General features: G+C 37.8%; 1 protein-coding gene and 1 pseudogene across 1 annotated transcript in view; one reads left to right on the top strand and one right to left on the bottom strand.

The window, feature by feature from the left end:
* NDFIP2 (Nedd4 family interacting protein 2) overlaps positions 1-21,677 on the bottom strand; it is a 56,586-nt gene that overhangs the window by 33,765 nt on the left and 1,144 nt on the right. The window lies entirely within an intron of this gene.
* LOC102528819 (large ribosomal subunit protein uL23 pseudogene) lies at positions 15,937-16,459 on the top strand (annotated as a pseudogene).

Here is a 21,677-nt window from a genome sequence, read left to right as displayed (position 1 = left end):
AAGTCAAAATGATTCATAAGGGCTTTTTCTTTGTCTCTTTCCCACCTATAACAAGAGTTTTCTTCAAGGTGCCCTTTTGCCTTACCTAGTTGTTAATCACATTATATATTCATGTACATAATCTACAAAGGCATTCTGTTTTCACAGTAATACTATCTATTCCTTAGAACTCCAACGATAATGGCATGCCAACATTGTGAGCAACATACCACCAATGTTCCAATTGTTTTATTCTACAGTCTGATTAAAAAACAAAACAAAACAAAAAACTCTACAAACTCTCCACAAACAACTCTTGTGAGAAAACGCTCATTAAGCACCCAGCTTAGCTCAGTAAGCTGCCGGCTCACGTCTAACTGCTGTGTTGGTCACTATTCCTCCACTGCAGTCCTGTGTACACGTGTAGACAGAGCATCCTCCATCCGAATTAAACTCCAGGCACTATACTTTCACATCATCTGAATGCTATAGAGTAGAAATGTGCAAGAATGAAAGGGACGTGTCACAAGGACAAAGGAGCAGATGGTCAAATCTGGGACAATCTGAGCCTCAAAATAAATGATGATAGTTTAAGATTATAACCAATAGAATCAAATAAAAATCCATGAATTCATACTGATATAAGTGAATAAATAAACTGGAGGCTAAGGGAGCAAAGAAATGACAGAATTAGGAAATCACATTTGACAACCACCACCGTTATAACTCTTTTAGGCAATAATAACAAGTGAGCTCTAAAACCAATGGGTGAACATACTTATTTTTTTAAGGGACCTGTGTGGAGTATGCTATAAAATAACCAATATGAACCTTTCCAAAACATCAATGTGATCCATGACGAAGAAGATTAAAGAACTGTTCTAGATTAAGGGAGATGAAAAGACACAATAACTAAGCACTATAACCAATCACAGGCTAGATCCTGATCTTAAAAAATACATTTATTTTCTTGTGCTATAAAAGACATTAGTAGGGAAACTAGTATCTTTATAGATTAGAGTATTGCATTAACGTCATTGATTTTGATAACTGCACTGTAGTTTGTAAGAGAATAGCTTTGTTCTCAGAAAATATACACTGAAATATTTACATGTAAAGGGTAACATGTCTGCCATTCACTTTCAAATGCTTCAGAAAAAATAAGAGTGTATGTGAGTATATATACACATACATAAAGGGACTATCACAAAGCATATGTGATAAAATGTCAATATCAGAGGAAGCTGAGTAAATGGCATACAGGAATTCTTTGTACTATTTTTCCACACTTTTCAATAAGTCTAAAATTATTTCAAAATAAAGAAAAACAAAATGCTATATGACAAGAAAATAGAAAAATATATTCTATAAACAGATTAACTTAAAACTCTACAATTCTGGCTTCTTAACAACTTCCACTCTATCGCCAGAAAGCCCATATGATCATTAAAAATCTCTACACCTTCAGGCAATTTTACAAAATGATTTCTCCATATTTAATCAAAATCCTATTTTAGCGGGATGGCACTACACCCCTCAAAAGCCTCTCAAATAAGAATGTTAATCCTCGCACTGCTCCCCCTTATCTGGCAACAAGAAAACAAGGGAAATGTTCTTGGATATTGACAGTTCTAAATCAAGAGCCTCTCCTGAAGTTCATGCTGTCTATACAGTCTGCCAGACTTTCTCTCATCCTGTTCTAAATATTTACAAGGGTCCAAATCATTCCCCAGTGAGTAAGACTTACAAGTCAACCCCTAGCTCCAGTAGCATCCCCTCTACCTTAATTCTTACCATAATAGAAGATAACTAAACCAGCTTAACACTTTAGCTATGCAACAGGAAGTAATGATATCCCAAGTTGAGTGGCCCAGTAACTACCTCAGTTCTCTACTTCCCTGACCTGATCATCATGTGGAACTGCTTCTGCTAGAAAATATTAGATTTCTGCATCTTAATTCCTGGTCACAGGCTCCTGGCCTCTACCTTTCTCACTCCATTACTTCCACTAAGTCTATTCTTTGTGCCCTCTAAACTCGCTGCCACCTGGTTTTACTTTCTATCCTACATAGGCTGGACTATAAAGCGAAAACCTTGCTTGACATTCACCCTCAATTTCCTAGTTCCCATATCCTCTGCCATGTCTACCCTCACCGAGACCCAATATGGAATGAGCCTGTCTACTATCTCCCAGCAGGAGGGAAGCAAATCCTATAAATGTGTAGACTGGTGCCAAGGACAAATTTAGTTTCAACCCCAACAGGGCCATCATCACCATGGCAGGTGTTAAAGCTCCACCACCCTTCAAGTCCCCATCTCCAACCACGGGGCTCTGTCAAAATCTTTGCTTCCTATTTCACAGAGGAAAACAGGATTTCAAGCAAAAATGTCTTCAACTTCTCTCCCCTGCATCTCTAAATTTAGCATATGGTTTCCACTCATATTCTTTGCTCCTAAATGCCAGACAGCCATACAGAAAAGATCCTGCCTCCCAAAGTATCATTTTTTTCTTTACATTATGTCTCTCCTTTCTTTTCTCCACTAACTTCTTTCTGCCCACGTGTATATTCTATTCACACCATACTTAAAAAAGAAAAAACCTGCCCCCAGATAAAATTAAAAATTTTTTCCCGTCCTTTTTGAACTACTTCCATCTTGCCCTTCTTTCCCTTCAGTGACAAACATCCTAGAAGAAGAAGAAGAAGAAATATTCTGTGTACTTCTAATTCTCATTTCCTCCTCAAACCATTAGCATTTGGCTTTTACTCAAACAGTTCTTGCTAAGACAATGACCTTTAAACTGTTAAATCCAAAAACCTTTTTTCAGTACTCATCCTACCCCAAATCTCAAATACAGTTGTCCCTGGATATCCTAGTTTTCCAGGACTCCCCGCCCCCACCCTGCAGATACCAAGAGTCCATGGATGCTCAAATCCCTCATATAAAATGGTATAGTGCAGTCGGCCCTCCATCTCCACAGACTGCAGAACCCAGATACGGAGGGCCGACTGTACGTTCAACACTGCTGAGTGTAGTTCTAATTGGTTTTCTTTCGCTTCCAGAGAATTAGTCCCTTCTGGTTGTCCTCCTATCTTTGTTCATTCTGTTTCTTTTGACGGGGTCCTTATTTTCCTCTGCCAACTTTAAAGAGTCCTAGAGAAAACTGAATCCAGAACTGTGGCTACAGCCTCTTTCATATAGAGTGGACTGAAGCTCCAATCTACATAATTGATTAGCTTGATTTAGTTTTATTTGCAAGGGCATATGGCAACTAATCCCATGTAATACTGATAAAGTTTTTATCATAAACATTCATTTGTCATTTACAAAATCAGCATGGTGCACTGTCTTGTTTGACTTCACATCCTTTTAGATAATCAGGGAGTTGCTAAATGAACAGAAAAGAAGGTAATTTGATGCCAGAAAAATCTCAATTTAAGATATAGATCTACCACCTCCTGGATAATCTTGACTGGGTCTTTGAGACTCTTCGACCCTTCTTTCTGTGATTCATTAATTTTCATTCATTCAGTCAGTTATCAGTTCCTCTACCAATAGTTACTAAATACTTCATATGTTTGAGGTATTATACTGGTACTGGAAATGGGTACAAATACCAAACCATCCATTGCTAGAACTTTTAACAAGTCTCTGAGGCAAGGCCATAACACAGCATGACTAGAGCAGCGGGGGAATAAAGAAAAACGAAAGTTTGCCTATCCTATCACAGGAAAACCAGGGAACCAAGACCGGCAAGGCCGAAGTACCAACATGCTTCAGAGACAGTTTTGTTCTTTCCTTAGCAAACACCAAAAAGCTAAGAACAGAATTCCCAAGCAAACTAAACAGTAAAGTATCAATTACTAAGACACGCTGCTGTCCGTGATTCATCCGGGAAGCACAGCACATGCTGAGATGCTACTGTAGGCAACAGTTAGAGGGCTCGCCCATCAAAGTGTTCTATGCCAAAGCAAACCCTCAAAAACTGGCTGGTAAATCAAAATACACAATCTGAATAATTTCATAATATCAAGAGCCAAATACACACACACACACACACACACACACACATTCTCTCTCTGTTTCCCTCAAAAGTTGGCAGTGTGCCCCATACTGCTTTCCTCCATATATTTCTTTAATCCTGTGTAAACAGTACTTATTCTCAGGTTACAATGATCACTATAATGCCACCTTTCTAAAGGCACTTGTCAGTTAAAACAAAAAAAATACTGCTACACCAAGGTTTTCCACAACACTTGACATGATTGGCATTTTCTACTAAAAACTTACACACATGAATTCATTATTGCATTGATTTGCACTGGGAGCAAATGATGTGCAAGACAAAATATAACTTGGGTCTTTGAAGAAACCAGAGCAAAAATACCATCCAGAGAGAAGCTGAGTAGGTGGTTCTCTATGGTACTTAAATTCCAATTGTCAGCAAACCTATCTCAGCCCACATAATAAAACGAATTTACCAAACAGTTTTAGAGGGGAAAACCCTGGTAAACTAAAATTTTAACTTTAATTTTTTAAAGAGTGAATTTTTCTTTGAAGAGAAACCTTAGTTGGCATAACTAAAACATGGGAAAAGACAGATCTGAAAATATTTCATTATACAGTAATTTTGTTTTTAATTAACTTAGTCAATGAAAGCCCTGTGTAGGAAATATCATGTACCAACAAGCAAAATAACAAAATACTGGCACAAACACTTCTGACTGTCTCAACCATCTACAATGGACTAAAAATATGAAGCACATTGCTTAAGTATATAGATTTTGGGATCAACTTTTCTAGGCACCAGAACTTAACCAACTCTGTGAGCTGCTTGGGCCTCATTTTTATCATCTACAAAATGGAGTCTGTTTTCTCACAGGGTTTTCATAAGGATTCAAAAAAAAAAAATAAGCACCTATTCTAAATACTTAGAATAATACCTAACATAGTAAAGGACTAATAAAATGTTACTTTAAAAAAGAGGCACTTTACATGTATCATCTACTTCAGTTCCGACAACAATCCTCTGAGACGAATATATATAATGGAACAAACAAAACAACTGAACTGAAACATCTAATTAGGGGCAAAGTCAACCAAACTCAGGTTTTACTGTCTCTAACTTCAGACTATTTCAAGGTATTTCCAGTAAAAATTACTACGGCAGTAGTAATCTAACTGCCATAGGATTCCCTTTATGAGTACTTCTGATGCTGATTCAAATACACACATACACATACACTACATACTTTTTTTGTTTTGTTTTTGGGCAGAGAAAGGTTTATCGCGGGGCCAAGCAAGGTGAATAGGTGGCTCGTGTTCAAAAACTCCAAACTCTCTGATGGTTTCAGGGAAAAGTTTTTACAGGCAAAATTTGAGGTGAGGGCTGCCAAGGGTACACACACATCCTTGAATCCACTCATCTAGTTCTCTCTAGTGCTATTAATTATCCAATCAAGGCACCAGTACCCCTTACCTAAACTATTGCTATAGCTTCCCAATTAAATGGCAAACCATGACATTTGAGAGGTCCCCAACGAAAAGGCTGGCTCACCAAGAAATGACACAACCTAGATCAACAAGTCAAGAACACACAAACACAGCTTACAGAATATAAATAAGCAAAGAAGGAATACCCCTCCCCCCAAAAAACTCCAATATGAAAGAAAAACAAAACAAAACGAAAAGTAGAGGAAGAAAGTTAATACAGGGAGTAGAAAAAGAAAGGTCTCAAAAATGTACAGTTTGCTCAAGTTCCAGCACGGCAGTGTTAGATCCCCTAACTCTCCCACTGACAGCAACTCTAAACTTGGAACAAAAGACCAAAAAACAACGACCTGAGCATTTTGAACATTAAAGAAAACAGGGACTGGCAGGGAGGTCAAACCTCGGAGAAGTAACCTCACAAAGGAGAGTTTCCCTCTGTGTTCTTTTGGCAGCTTCACTCTGAGGCAGAACCACAGTTGTGAAGAGGCACCTGTCTTGGGCCACTAAAACCCCAGCAGGATCCTTGCTATTTCCAGCCAGAGGAAGCAGGGAACGGAGCCCAAGCAGGCCAGAAAGTGAGGGGAAACCACCACCCCTCGAACCATGCTTGTGCAGAACTGACCTAAAACAGATGACTAAAAGCCTGAGGAATCAAGCTTAGATGTGAACCACTGCACACAGAATGTGAAACAGTGCTTACAATCCCAGGTTGAGCTGACTGCCTCTAAAACAAAACATGTACATTTTCCAGAGGACCACAGGAAAGAAGACCCAGGATAAAACCCACAAGTACTCGAAATACAAAATCATAGAAAATATAAATCATTCTCCAGGGAAAAGGCAATCAAGAGATGCCAATTCCAGCATGATTCAGATTCCAGTTACCATACAATGATTTTAAAGCGGCTGTTACAACTCTGCTCTGGGAAGTAAAGCAGTATTACCTTGAAACCAATAAAATGACAGGGAATCTCAGCAAGTAAAGAGAAAAATAAATAAATACATAAACAAACAAACAAAATTTAAAAATTTGATAGAAAAATAAAATAGATAAAATAAAAAATTCACTGGATGGGATCCATAGCACAATGAAGACAACAGAAAAAAGAGCAAATTTAAATTGATTGACAGAATTTATCCATTCTAAAGAACAGAAAAGAAAAAGGATTGAAAAAATTAACAAGCTAACAAACAAATGAGCCACAAGGACTTTAAACCTTTAAAAGGTCTAGAAAATGTGTAATCTGAGGCTGAAAGGAAACAAGACTGGAGCAGGAAAAAAAATTGCAGAAATAACGTCCATAACTCTTCAAAGTAGTGAAGGAAGTAAATTTACAAATTCAACCTGAGTGAGGCTGAAACAGAAAAAATTCAAAGAAAACTACACCTAGACACATTGTAATTAAAACTTCTAAAAATCAAAGATAAAGAAGTTTTCGGAAACAGCCTGAAAAAAACCAATATACTACATACGGAGAAACAATGATTCCAATAACCACAGGTTTCTCATCAGAAATCATGGTCATCATAAGACAATGGAACAAAATCTTAAAGGGTTGAAAGGAAAAAAGAAAAAAAAAAAAACTCCACCAAGAATTCTACACCCAAGATATGTCTATATACTTTGGGAATGAAGGTTATTATTTAACCTGAAGACATTTCAAAGAAAAGAAAGATGAGAACTGACTAGAGCTGATCTTCACTTTAACCAATGAAAAAGGAAGTTCTTTAGACTGAAAAAAATTCATAACAAAGAGAAACTTGTTTCTTCAGGAATGAAGAGAAAGCACAAGGGACGGTAAATGTCTAAGTACACATAAAAGATTCTTTTTTCCTCTTAAGTTTTTTTTTAAATATGAGTTGCTATTTAAAACAAAACTGGTAATGTTCTCGTTGGGGTTTTCAGTGAATGTACAGGTAATGCAAATGACCACTACAGCATGGAGGCGGGCAGGGAATACACAGACCTGCACAGCCACAAAGTCTTACATCTTACATGAAGTGACAGGACATCAAATATATACATTCCTAGCTTCTCACATTTACTATCTTAGAGAAAGCACAAAAATAATCATAGTATTAACATTAATAACAGTAACAATAATGTAAAGAGGAATAGCAAAAGGGGACACTAAAGACAATTTTTTGATCAAATGATCCAAAAGGCAGCAGCAAAGGGTGAAAAGACACACCAAAAAAAGAGGACAAACAGAAAACAAATAATACAACAGTAGAAGTAGACCAACCATATCAATAATTACATTAAATACAAACATTCCAGTTAAAAGGCAAAGGCTGCCACAGTGAATAAAAAAGCAAGACCCAACTATATGCTACCAACAAAAGACACACATTAAGGATTCAGACAGGTTGAAAGTAAACAGAAAAAGATACGCCCTGAGAAAAATAAGAAGGCTGGAATGTCTATATTAGTATCAAATAAAACAGACTTGACGACAAGGAGCATTGCCAGAGATAAAGAGGGGCATTTTGTAATAACAGAGCTTCAAAACATGTGAAGCAAGAAATTGAGATAATTAAAGGGAGATAACTCCGCAGCCACAGCAGATTTTAACAGCCCTTTGCTTAGCAACTAGTAGAATAACACAAAAACAAAAATCAGTAAAGACACAGAAGATCAGAACAATACTATGAACCAACTTGATCTAATACTTATACATTATATCCAACAACTGAAGAATATACATTCTTTTCAACTGCACATAATACATTACCAAGATAATATAAAAAAAGCCTCAATAAATTTAAAAGAAATGAGATACACTGTGTTCTCTTGCCAGAAAAGAATTAAATTAGAATTAAAAAAAAAAGACAATCTAAAAAAAATCCCAAATAAATGGAAATCGAATGTAATTCAAGAAATAGAGGATCCAGGGGGAGGGCATAGCTCAGTGGTAGAGTGCATGCCTAGCATGCACAAGGTCCTGGGTTCAATCCCCAGTACCTGCATTAAAAAATAAATAAACCTAAATTACCTTCCCCACTACCAAAAAAAAAAAAGTGATGTTATTTAAAAAAAAAAAATAGAGAATCCAACATAATAAAGTGATGAAGAGAAAAGTCTCAGCATGACAGCTGTGTATCAGGCCTAGAGAACAAACAGTATGGACAGAAACAGGAGGATAGAAGGATGTCTTCGAAGAACAAAATAAAGGAACTAATAATTATCCAACACACTTGACCACGCAAAAAATATAACTGAAAAGCAAATTCTGAAAAATGACCAGAGGATCTGTAAATAATTAACGATAGATACACAGAAAAATAAAGAAAAATTAGGCAACTGAATTAAAAATTTTAAATTATACAAAATACACCAGTTGACTCAGTAGTGAGCAATATTTTCATAGTCATACATATAAATACTAATTTACTGATTTCACCAAATATTAGGTGCTTTTCATACATTTAATTTTCACAATAATCCTAAGAGAGAATTATCTATACCACCCTCCCTTTATAGATGAGGAAGCTATGGCACAGAGAGGTTAAGGAACTGGCCCAAGGTTACAATCCTTGTAAGCGAGAATTTGAACCTAAGAGGTGAGACTACAGAGATCATGACCTGGGAAAGGAAAGTAGGACACGTAAGAAAGCAAAGTAACATTAACAAATCGACAAGTAGCAGAAAATACATACATATAGGTTAAAAATACAGAGTTAAGTAAATAAAGCAGCTAAAACAGTTAAAGATTGTTTTCTTCTGAGGAGAAAGCTTGGAGGACGACGTGGAAACAGAGATTGCTGTTTCTTGTCGCCTTTTGGTACTCTAACTTTTGAAACAGTATGCCTGAATTATTTTGATTTTAAAAACCATATGCTGGTCAAAGAAAACTCACCTACAAGCTGAATCCAGCCCACAGAACAAGTACTGAGTTTGGGTTCTGGACAGTCGGCTGGCTGGGTTCACTCAGTAGCTAGTGAGGACGAGGCTCATCCTATACCATCCGGGCTCCTCATGTCTGGCATCGCCATGAATAAAAGGAAGTTAATCATAATGAAAGTTCTATTTCCCAGGATCTTTGATATATTTTAACTCAGCTAATATGCTTACAAGTAATGAAATAAAATCTGTCAACTCCAAACTGCGCTGCGTAACCTTGAGAAGATCCTCCCTCCAGCAGTCTTCTGCAAAAATGAGAAGGTGGAAGAAAACGATCACTAACTACTTCCACAATATCTGGAAAGTTTACTTTCCTTCTTTCTCTAAGTAAACCAAATAACCTAACCATGGTTAACTATCTTGCGAATGCAAGTCACCAGTCAGGTAAGAAATTGTGAAAAACTATCAGAATTCAACTAAACAGAATTCCTAGCACTACTCTAAAGGCACAGCACCTTCCCTAATTAAGGACTGTATGTCCTAAACAATACATTGTTACTTTCATGTAAGAGAACTCTGGGAAACTGTTCACTTTGTAAGATACCAGTAACCTCATGCACTGAGTTTACAAAATACTTACCAGGGAATAAGGACTAAGACAGGGATAAGCGCAGAGTAGGGGTGGGGGGAGGGGTGATGCAGAGAACTTGGTAGTAAAGGGTAGGAAATGCAAGCGAGAGGCAGAGAGTGAGGGAAGGTTTTCTGGAGAAAACAACATTTAAACAGATCTAAATAAAGAATAAAAGTTCATCATGGAAGAAGGAGGAAAAAAAGAGAAAAGTGAAATAAGTTCAAATGCCAGAAGGCAAGGGAGAGCACGGTTTGGAGTGGTGGGTGGAGAGGTACGGGGCAAGGGAACAGAAGTATTACAGTTCACAATACTGCCTGTGCAGTGCAGTAACAAATGAAGCAGGGGTGAGGTAAGGAGAGGCTCATGTTGTTCTCTAAAGGTTACAGACAAAAATTTTAAAGGGTCTCAAATGTCATTTCAAGTGTTAATCCTTCTCCTTTTGTGGAAATCACACAAAAAGTCAGGCTGATATAAATGATAGCTTTACCCAAATGAGAACAAATGGTTTATAGACACTATTGGATTTCTTCAGTCTAACATCCAATAGGCTACAAGTTCTAAGAGCCTCAAAATTAGTAAAGAGGTAAAACCATACAGTTTATTTCCTTGTTCTCAAAGCCTCTGCCAAACAGCACAATTACTTTACATGAAGTTGTGGGTAATTCTGGAGAAACACCATAGACAAAATCAACCACAGCACATTCCTAAAGTTTTAAAACATGAAATTGTTGACGTTCAAACAATCTCAAAAGTAAGCAAGTCAGAACCTTGAAATAATCTGATAGTAAATCTCAGACTACTGCAGCATTTCCCAACTTGCATTTGGCATGTCTCTAACAAGAACTTTACCCACACCTTAATTCCAGCTAAGTGATCAAACTTTTGGAAGAAACCATAACAACAAGGCATCAAAACATAGAGGATGACTTACAGTCACATGGTAGACAGGCTATCCTTAATTACGACCTTTTGACTGAACAGACATTTAATAAAAGTCAGCAGAACGTATCCCACAGTTATTTTTATTTAAGTCAGGCCTACATATGTACAATATAAACAAAATTCTAAAACAATACATAATTAATACATGTATAATCAGACAAGGTTTTAGCAGGCAGATGTGATATTAAGGAAAGAATAAAAAGAAAATAATCTCTAAATAAGTAATGTAAAACAGATGAGGCAAATCAAAGCAGTACCCACAACTCCACAATTAATAAAGATACTAAGCAGGGCCACTGCACATGGCTTCGTGGGCTCCTTACTGAACAGCTCTATGGGGGTGTCAATTATATGTGTGTATGTATACACGTGTATATACGGGGTGGGGGGAGAGATACAGACATGAAGCCATGTAATGTTGAGCTGGAAGGTAATACAAAACACACACACACACACACACACACACACACACACCCTGAGAGAACCCAAGTCTCAGTAACAAAGAAAAAAACAAATATAAACAGTAAGAATTAGGATAAGATAACACAGGCAAGGTTTTGAGTCTACAGAGTTAGTCTTGAGCTAGCACCATGCATTCTGTTGTTCTTATCAAATACTTCCTAAATGCCTACCATACGCCAGATACTGAAAGATAACAGCAGTGAACAAAACAGACAAAAATCCCTGTCTTCATGAAGCTTACATTCAGGAGGAAGAAAAGAGGTAGGAATTAAACAAGCAAAATATTTGGAGTATCAGGTGATGATAAGTACCATGGAAAAAACTGAAACAGGAATTGGGGCTAGGGAGTACTGTGAAGGGGGTGTAGTGATTTTAAACGCCCTCAATGAGGTGATCATTCCAACAGAATGAAGACTTTCTCATACATAAGGATCCTGTCTTTGCCATTCTCCTAGGAAATTTTATACTCTGGGGTCTCCATCCCAATTCTAGTGACAGACTAGGTGCCTGCCCAATTACCAGGTAGAAGTAAGTGATACAAACAACGTTACCACATTCCCAAGGGTTTATTTGGAGACTGGGTGAAATAAAAAATTAACTTCTCAGAAGCATCCTGCAACAGGTCCAAACTTAAGGCCTGTATGAGGAACACTCTTCTATCATCTACATCAGGGTGGGCAAATTGCAGCCAGCAGGCCAGATCCAGCCTGCCATCTGTTTTTGTAAATCAAGTTTTATTGGGACAAGGCCATATTAACTTGTTTACATATTAAGTATGGATACTTTTGCACTATTACAGATTTGGTACACAGTTGTGACAGAGACCACACGGTCTGGAAAGCCTAAAATACTTCCCATCTGGTCCTTTACAGAAGTTTGCTGACCCTGATCTAGATCACCACCACCACTACTACCCCAACAATGAGGCTACTTTCAGGGCCCTCTTGATGAGCACAAGACCAGTGTAGTCACATAGAACCCTGCCACGGGAAAGCCCCATGCTTGGGGGTTAATGCTCTATGGTCACTTTTAATTCTTAATAATTTCATCTTTGAATCCAAGTTTTATATGTGAACTCCAATGAGAAAACAGAGCATGTGCCGGGGGCTGAGCACCTCAGCTCAGAAGCAGTCCACCTCGCCAGGAAAGAATCTGAGTCAGCAGAACCCCGTGGTTGCACCTCAACCTCCCCATCCTCACCCTACAACAAGGGGTATGGCAAGGCGGTGGCCATTCCCATCCAAGGCTGGCATCTCTATAGCACATTCAAGGGAAAACCAGCAGCTTCCCTTGCCTTTTGCCAATTCAGGTATCGAACAAGTTTTGGCATGGAGGTTGCAACCCCATGGGGGTCATCTGTCTGTTGTGGGTTAAGACAGCAGACCTGTAGGAAGGCGAGACTGGCTTTCCTACTCCCGGCCAGGGCCCCACATTTTCATTTGGCATTGTGCCTTGCAAAGTATGTAGCTGGACTTGACTTGCTTTCATGAAATAAAAATCATAAACAAGAGTTCCATTCTTCTATCAAATTCAGCATAAAGTTTATTTCTTTATTTCGTCCCATTTCACTGAGCCATCTCCCTTCACCTTGCTCTTAGACACACAGTTGTCTTCATATTTCTTAAACCAACAAACTCACTTCCATTATTACACTTCAAATACTCACCGACTAGAACATTTCAGTCAAGTCTCAGCCTGAATGTCACACCTTCACAGTGGATGGAGTTCCCTGTTAATTCTGATTCCAATCAACGGAGGGGTCAAACCAACTGGTGTGGTGGTATCATCTCCAAAGATGGCCACCATCAATTTTTTGCCTCTATGCACATGCATGCCACTTCCTCATTGGGAACTGAAGTTTATTTTCTCTCCCTTTGAATCTGGGCTGGACTTATGATTGCTTTAACCAACACAACACAGCAAACTGACATTCTGGACTCGTAAGCCTAAGGCTTAAGAGGAATGGCAGCTTCCTCTTCCTTCTATGTGAAAGGCCAAGGTCACGTTGGGAGGGCACATGAAGAGAACACCCAGAGGAGAATTGAAATGATTAATATTCAACAGTCCCAGTTGAGCTCCTAGTCAGTAGTCATCATCAATTGCTAGCCAAGTGAGTGAGCCATCTTCGATGTTCCAGCCCAGTCAAGCCCCGAAACGGCTGCAGCCCCAGCTAACATCGCACGGCACCGAAGAATCGCTCTGCTGATCAGAGCCAAGCCAAAGAATCTTGAAGCATAATAAAATGCTTGTGCTTAGTTTGTTACACCACAATATAAAACTAAAATACCAAGATCCATTACACCTGGATCCACACACACACCTATTATCTAACCTCTTTATGTCGCATGTTTTTCATCTGCAAAATGAGGATCATGACTTATACAACCCACAGAAGTGTGCTAAGGAAACATGCTCGTATGTGTGAGGCACTTAGCTGAGTTCTCGGCAAATTCCTGACATAATACAAAAAGACAGCTTTGTTCTATCATTATTTTGTTCTAATATTCTATATATTATTCTACTATTGTTCTGCTTCATTTTCTTTAAATCATTTATTATTGCTTGAAATTATGCTTACTTATCTGGCTTCCTGCCACCAAAATACGAACCATAAGACAAGAATTTAACTGCCTTGTTCAGCAGCACCTAAAACAGAATTTAGCAGATATCTGTAAACTAATAACATATTAAATAAATGAATAAATGAGTTATAGGACCTTTGTTTCATAGTTAATCAATAATGGTATCTAAAAACTGTTTCCACACCTTAAATATATCTGACAAGTGGCACTCAAAATGTGCCATATATATAAAACTATAATGTGGTGTGATAATATAATTCCAATGCACTTACTTGTTACTGCACAAATATTACACCACTGTTAGATTGTGTACTGCTCAAATATGCCTAAGTGACGGCTAGCATTGTGCAGGTGTCCTAAAGTAGTTTACTCATTAGTATAATTTTTTTAAAAATAGCTGTATTCAATCAAACTAACGGCACACTCTCCGTTACTACTGCTACAGGCACAGAAATAGCCAGAGAAGCTTTAATACGGGGTCCACTCAAAAACAAGTTACCCTGGCAACACAAATTAACATACTAGTCTTCAAGTTATGGAAACCTGGTTTTAAACACATTTGAGTGTGAATTTCCTCAGTTATAGTTTTTTTTAAGTTTAAAACCTACTTTTTAAAAATCAGACATTCACATAAACCTGAAGCACCTCTAAGGAAAACACCAGTCTAGAAGGTAGAAAAACTCACAGAAACATACTTCAGTATAGCAAGTTCTCTAACACTGCAATTTCTCAGCGCTTCCTCTGTCCTGATGTAGAGAAGACAGATGCAAGAAGCTCGCCCTGCCTCCCTCTTCCAATTATAATTTCGTAGGAGTTTTTACATTTAGGAACAGGATTTTAAAAGGCAAATAAACCAGAGAGGTGTGGCACAGAACTTTAGATGGAAATAGGCATACGTAAAGTCAGGGAAGTAAGAGAGAATACATTATGGTTGAAAAACTTACAATACGTATGCCCTGCTGGACTCCAGCAGGTAGTACACAATAATTAGGAGAGGGGATTGAGAAGATTTGACATTGTATTTGTATGGGAGGTCAACTCAAGAAACTTGTATGTTAAGAACAGCAATTTACACTTCAAAATCCAATAAGCCCACCAGAATGACTAAAATTAAAAAGACTGACAACACTAAATTTTGTCAAGGAGGTGAAGCAGCCAAAACTTTCATACTATTGGTGTAAGTGAAAAATGATACACTTGGAAGTGATACACAGATTTGGGGAAAAGTCTGGTGGTTTCTTATAAAATTAAGCATAAATATACCCTGTTACCCCAGTAATTCCACCCAAGAGAAATGAAAACATATGTCCACAAAAAGATTTGTACAAGAATATTCCTAACAGCTTTACCCATAATAGCCCAAAACTGGAAACAACCCAAATGTCCATCAACAGAGTAATGGATAAACAAACTGTAGTATATTCATATAATTTATACAGTACACTATTCGACAATAAAAAGGGATGCGCTACTGATATACACAATAATATGGATCAATCTCCAAAATTTCATGGAGAATGAAAGAAGCTTTGCAGACTATATGCTGTATAATTCTAGAACCGGCAAAGCTAACCTGAAATGAGGAAAAAAAACAGTAACAATCACCTGGTGGATAGGACTCAACAGGGAAGGGTCAAGAGGGAACTCTCAAAGGTGACAGTAATGTTCTATCCCAGCGGTCAGTAAACTGTAAAGGACAGAATAGGAAAATATTTCAGGCTTTGTGGGCTTTCCCTCAAATACCCAGCTCTGCCACTGTAAATGCCTGGGCATGGCTGTGCTACAATAAAACTGTATTTATAAAAACAGGAGTTGGAATGTAGTCTGCTGATCCCTGCACTACATTTTAAAAGTGGTTTGGGTTATACAGGTGTATGTACTTGTCAAAACTCATCCAACAGGTCATAGAAGATCTGTGCATTTCACTATATGCCTATTTTATCCCAAAGAAAAAGAACCATAAAGAAATAGTGAACTCGGTAAGCCTGTGGGAACAGAACTCAGAAACCCTTTTCACAAAGATGGCGCCAAAAGTGAAGGAACCCCCGTCCCTCCCAAAGCTGAAGCCAAAGCAAAGGCTTTGAAGGCCAAGAAAGCAGTGCTGAAAGCCGTCCACAGCCACAAAAAAAGAAGATTCGGATGTCACCCGCGTTCCAACGGCCCAAAACACTGCGGCTCAGAAGGCAGCCCAAACCTCCTCAGAAGAGCACCCCTAGAAGAAACAAGCTGGATCACTATGCCATGAAGTTCTCCCTGACCACCAAGTCAGCCATGAAGAAGACAGAAGACAACAACACACTTGTGTTCACTGTGGATGTCAAGGCCAGCAAGCACCAGATCAAACAGGCTGTGAAGAAGCTCTATGACATTGACGTGGCTAAGGTCAATACCCTGATCAGGCCTGATGGAGAGACGAAGGCATATGTACGACTGGCTCCTGACTATGATGCTTTGGATGTTGCCAACAAAATTGGAATCATCTAAACTCAGCCCAGCTGGCTAATTCTAAATATAAAAATTTTCACTAAAAAAAAAAAAGAAATAGTGAACTCTACAAAATTTGTAGATACTGACAGGCATATGCAGAATAGATAAGATTATACTGTATAGCACAGGGAAATATATACAAGATCTCGTGGTAGCTCACAGCGGAAAAAAATGTCACAATGAATATATGTATGTTCATGTATAACAGAAAACTTGTTCTGTTCCAGCTCTACACTGGAACTTGACATAATACTGTAAAATGACTATAACTCAATAAAAAATGTTTAAAAAAAAGAAATAGTGAACTCTAGGCTAATGATAAGCATATGGTTTATAGTGAGGTACACTGATATCTCCAACTTACTTTGTAAGCATCAAAAAATAACATGGATTGACAGATACACAATGACACAAATAAAACAAATTATTAGTCACTGCAGAACCCATAACTGGCATATGGTCTATGGGAGAACTGTACAATTCTTTCAACCTTTGTATATATTTGAAAGTTTTCATATTAAATGGAGGGAAGGAGGGTGAATTCAGTAAGAGGCCACTGAAGATTTTTTGAGCAAAGAAATGAACATCAAATATATATTCTACAAATATAATTCATGCAGTGTAAATAATACACTGAAGGATGGTCAGATGAAGGAAGAAAGTGGTAAGCAGGCGATTACCATAGTCCATGCCACAGAAAGCACCAACATTTAAGGACATGTACAAAGTGAGTTCATGCAGAGAAGTCAGAGAAGTTCAGAGTAGAAAACTCCTTCGTGTCAGGAATTAGGAAGGACTTTCAAGGAGAAAGTCCACAGTGCCAATGTAAAAGAAATTAAGCAAGAAGAAAAGTACCTATTAGGTTAAGCACTGGAAAATGTTGCTGATGTAAAAGAGGCGTGGTAAGAATGTAAACCAGATAAAGGATATGGGTAAGTTCAAAGGAATCTAGCTGAGCCAAGAGAAGAAGGCAGTAACTAGAGAGCAATAAACTGCAATACTTCTTTAAAATGGAAAACAAAAGTAAACGACTGCACCTAAAAATCACTTTTTGTTATTTCATCCAGAACATGTACTACTGGGTAAGGCAGTCCGCCATGGGCCTGAGTGTCCCTGCACATTCTTGTTGAGTGTGACAGTCTGTAAAGCTTATCTAGTTCATGACTGAGAGGATTCTTATAGTAAGTCACTTAGGCAACAAAGAAGGTCAAGGTTACCACAGCACACAACTGCCCCCCTAAGGAGAGGTAAACTAGCTTGCTTGTTGTCTGCTACAATTTAAAAATCGATTTAAAAAAAAAAAGTGCTGGATTCTTGGTCCTGGTTCCTCAGCTGTGACCCACCATGTGCATCCATCTAGACTCATCACCCTCATGAGACCTGGTTACAAGGAAAACTGCTGGGAAACAAGCTGCTGGAAAACGAACAGCTGGAAAACAAGCCGCACCTAAATTTCCATGAGCTTAAAATATTATATTCACACTAGCTTGCTTAAAATGCACATGCTTGCTTTGTTTTAATGTTTTATGCAGTAGATGACCTATAGCACATATTATGCTAAAGACAATTTGTGGTGAGCAATCCTGAGATTGACCATAAGGGCACGAAGGAGGGCAGATATTTCCTTAGGGTAAAACAATGGACCGTCCTGGAAAGACAGATCATCCATTAACAGAACTTTGTTCTGGCATGAAAGCGTGTGGTTAAGCCCAGGGGAAATATTTGCTATCTCAAGATGTCCCGTAGGCAATAACAGGGTAGATTTAGAAATTCTGCATAACCCAAGGAGGGTGATTGCTCCTGGAAGGGATAGGTCTGAAATTAATCAGTTACTCAGCAAGCAGAACTTAGTGCTCATCGCATGGAATATCTAAAGCCTCACCTCTTTGATCACATTTTTTTTCTGAGCTGTATACTCCTAATAAATATGATGTTGACCAGGCTTTCAGGACTCTGGATCCACGAGATCTTGAGTCCCCTGGCCCCATCTTTGCTCTTTACTTTGTCTGTTTGTTTCTTAAGTCTTGCGTCGCCTGTCCTCAGACATGGTCCCAAGCTGCGCTGGACGCAGCAGAAAACCATCACAAATATGCTGACTTTCATGAGTCTGTAGTGCTATGAGTAATGACATCATTTGTTTCTGACCTGGGAGTCTCCCGTTTTTCTGCCAGGAACCATGAAACATTAACAGACTAACTAGTAGCTTGTAAATATGGTAAAATCAAATCTTAAGACTTTTTCCGAGCTCTCGACATGGACAACAAAGAACTAGTTGATATTCACGTTGCTAAATGAAACAAGAGGCAAAAAGGTAGTCACCAGCAAAAATTGAAATATATACAATATTTGATAGTTTAGTAACCTTACATTATTCATAATATTTATCATACTATATTTACATATACAGTCTCTATACTACATCTTTTACATTTATTACATCATATAATTCCCATATGAGGAAACAGGCTTCAAGATGCTAGATAACTAAGCCAATGGCTGACAAACGGTCAACAGTTGAACCTAAATATGAGCACAGAAGACTTTAAAAGGTGTGGGGTTATTTAATTATCAATAGTCAACCTCCTTCTCAGCTGATTTATCAAAGGCAACTCTAATTCACCATATATAAAGGCAAAGTATATCATCACAGTATGAATACTTCATTATTTTTATAGAAAAACTAACGTCTTGGTTTTCCTTAAAAATCTGTGGTCAAAGTTTAGAAAGAACTAGGTGTAACAAATCCAAACCACCATCTTTACTGCAGAATATCTCATGGTTTTAACATGAAAATACATTTTCATATGCTTATATACATTATAAATCTTCTAAGACCATCTATTAACATCATTCTGAAATCTACTCTAAGCCAAGTCAACTACTTCATAGTTGGGCAACATTGTCCATTTCCTACCCAAAAAACTGAATTTCCCATAACACAGTGGACCTACATATCATACCTGGCTTTTTCTGAAATTAGAAGGGTACCAAATCAAGGCTTTTCTATTTGTACCTGTATATCATTATCACTGCTTTACTCAACAAACTTCAGACACTTTTAATAACGGAGGAGAAAAAGAAACCACAGAAAAAGCAGTTTCCACCTAAAGCTTGTGAACTGGTTAATGGTAGTAAGTCATTCTGAGGGTCCTGGGCATCACTGTTAACTTATCAATATGGAGACCTAAATTTTAACCCTATCAGTAAGTGAAAAATTAATATAACATCATGTACCATTTCACTCCCAAATATGTCTTCCTATCTCCTACTTGGTTATCTCTAAACATTCAACAACTGAAATTGCTTATCACTCAAGTTTATTCAGCATTCCAGAGTTAAAAAAAAAAACTGAGCTAAAGGCACCACACAACAGTTGTATTCATCATATAAGCCATATAAGCCAGAGCTACTGACTGGTCCCTAGCTTACCGGAAACCAACTAAGATTTTTCTTTCTTTCTCTCTTTCTCTTTCTCTCTTTCTCTCTTCCTCTCTCTCTCTCTCTCTTTCTTTCTCTTTCTTTCTTTTTCTTTCTTTCTTTCCTTCCTTCCTTTTCTTTTTTTGCCCTCTGCTCTGCTCCACCCATTCAAAGTCTAAGGATACATCTCCAGCAGTTTGGGGGGAGGGAAGCAGAAGCATACACCTGTAATATACCTAGAATACACCTAGATACAGTTATTGATCAGGCCATTCTCAACAAAACCAAGAGTTATACTAGTCAGAGGGAAGAATAACAGCATAGTAACAGAGCACGTGCTTAGTATGCACAGGGTCCTGGGTTCAATCCCCAATACCTCCATTAGAAAAATAAAAACTTATACTAGACAGATGAAATTACTATGTAATTACACAGGAACAGGAATTAAAATCCAAATTTAAACTTTGCTAAATTCTCAAACACTTTGCCTTACAAGGAAAACAAATTGATGTCCTACCTACTTAAAGCAAGAAGTAACCTTAGACAGATTTTTGCCCTCTGCTCTGAAGGAATGCCTCCACCCATTCAAAGTCTATGTAGGACACATCTTCAGTTTAAAGAAAAAAAAAAGGCAATAAAATATGATATTGTTCACTTATTTTGAAAGGAATTTGTAGAGAAAAAGAAAGTATCTTAAAACTGACAAAGCAATTTCCAATATTTTGGTGTTAGGAATTCCTAAAAATAATTAAGTCAACTAATCCATAACTAGTGAGAGCAAATACGACACTATAATAAATTACTTGAAGGCACGGATACATAAAAATGTTTTGGGTAGTGATTTGCGTAAGAGAACATGGTTGATTCTGATCAGCAAAACCCCCAAAGAACAATTCGAATCAGCTAACACAATTAAAGGAAAGAAACAGGAACAGGAAAGAAAGAGATTAGAGAAAGAAACAAGATCCCACCCCCCAAAAGGGGGGGTAGGGTATAGAGCCCAGTGGTATACTGCATGCCTAGCATGCACGAGGCCCTGGGTTCAACTGCCAGTACCTCCATTAAAAAATTAATAAATAAACCTAATTACCAACCCTCCCCAACAAAATAAAATAAATCAGTACAATTTTAAAAAAGAAACAAGTCCCACTGGTAACAGTATTCATATTTACCTACTGCATTTTACTTTTGCTAACATCTGCGAAAACAGGAATGCCTTTATTAAAAAAAAAAATCAAACCACCGAAAGTGTATACACAGACAACTTGAAAATGCATTCCCATACTGCAGCAATATTTTCCAAACTGTTCTGGAAAAAAACTGATAAACTTTCACAGAATTCAGAATATACATCATTTGGAGGTTTTACCAGATGTAAACCAGATGAAATGGAAGCACCATGAGCTTTTATCTTAGGGAAAAAATGCCAAATTACACATATTGGGGTTTCACCCTTCAGTAGCCTTCATATTTCTCAAAACACACACTAATAGAAATTCTTAGTTCACAACTAAGTCTCATCTGTGCAAATAGATTTAACAGGTGAAACCTGCACTAACAAATCTACATTTGCAAATTTCACAAGCAGTACTATTAATTGCACCACAGGAGCGACTATTAACATTTTTCTCCTCTCCCTCAGTAAATAGGTTTAACTAAATTACCACCTCAAAGTTTACAGAATAACATGCTACCAAGCTGCAATAAACACCTATTGCTGAGTCCTTTTTCTAAAATAGGGTTTACAATAGGACTCTCCAATGACAACACCACAATACTAGGGAAAAAAATCTATTAGAAAAACTGACACGGAAAATACAGAGGGTCACTTTTCACTCAGTTC

The sequence above is a fragment of the Vicugna pacos genome, chromosome 14, assembly GCF_048564905.1.
Source record: "Vicugna pacos chromosome 14, VicPac4, whole genome shotgun sequence".
Classification (NCBI taxonomy): domain Eukaryota; kingdom Metazoa; phylum Chordata; class Mammalia; order Artiodactyla; family Camelidae; genus Vicugna; species Vicugna pacos.
The sequence above is the reverse complement of the archived record's forward strand: the minus strand, read 5'-3'. Positions and strand labels throughout refer to the sequence as shown.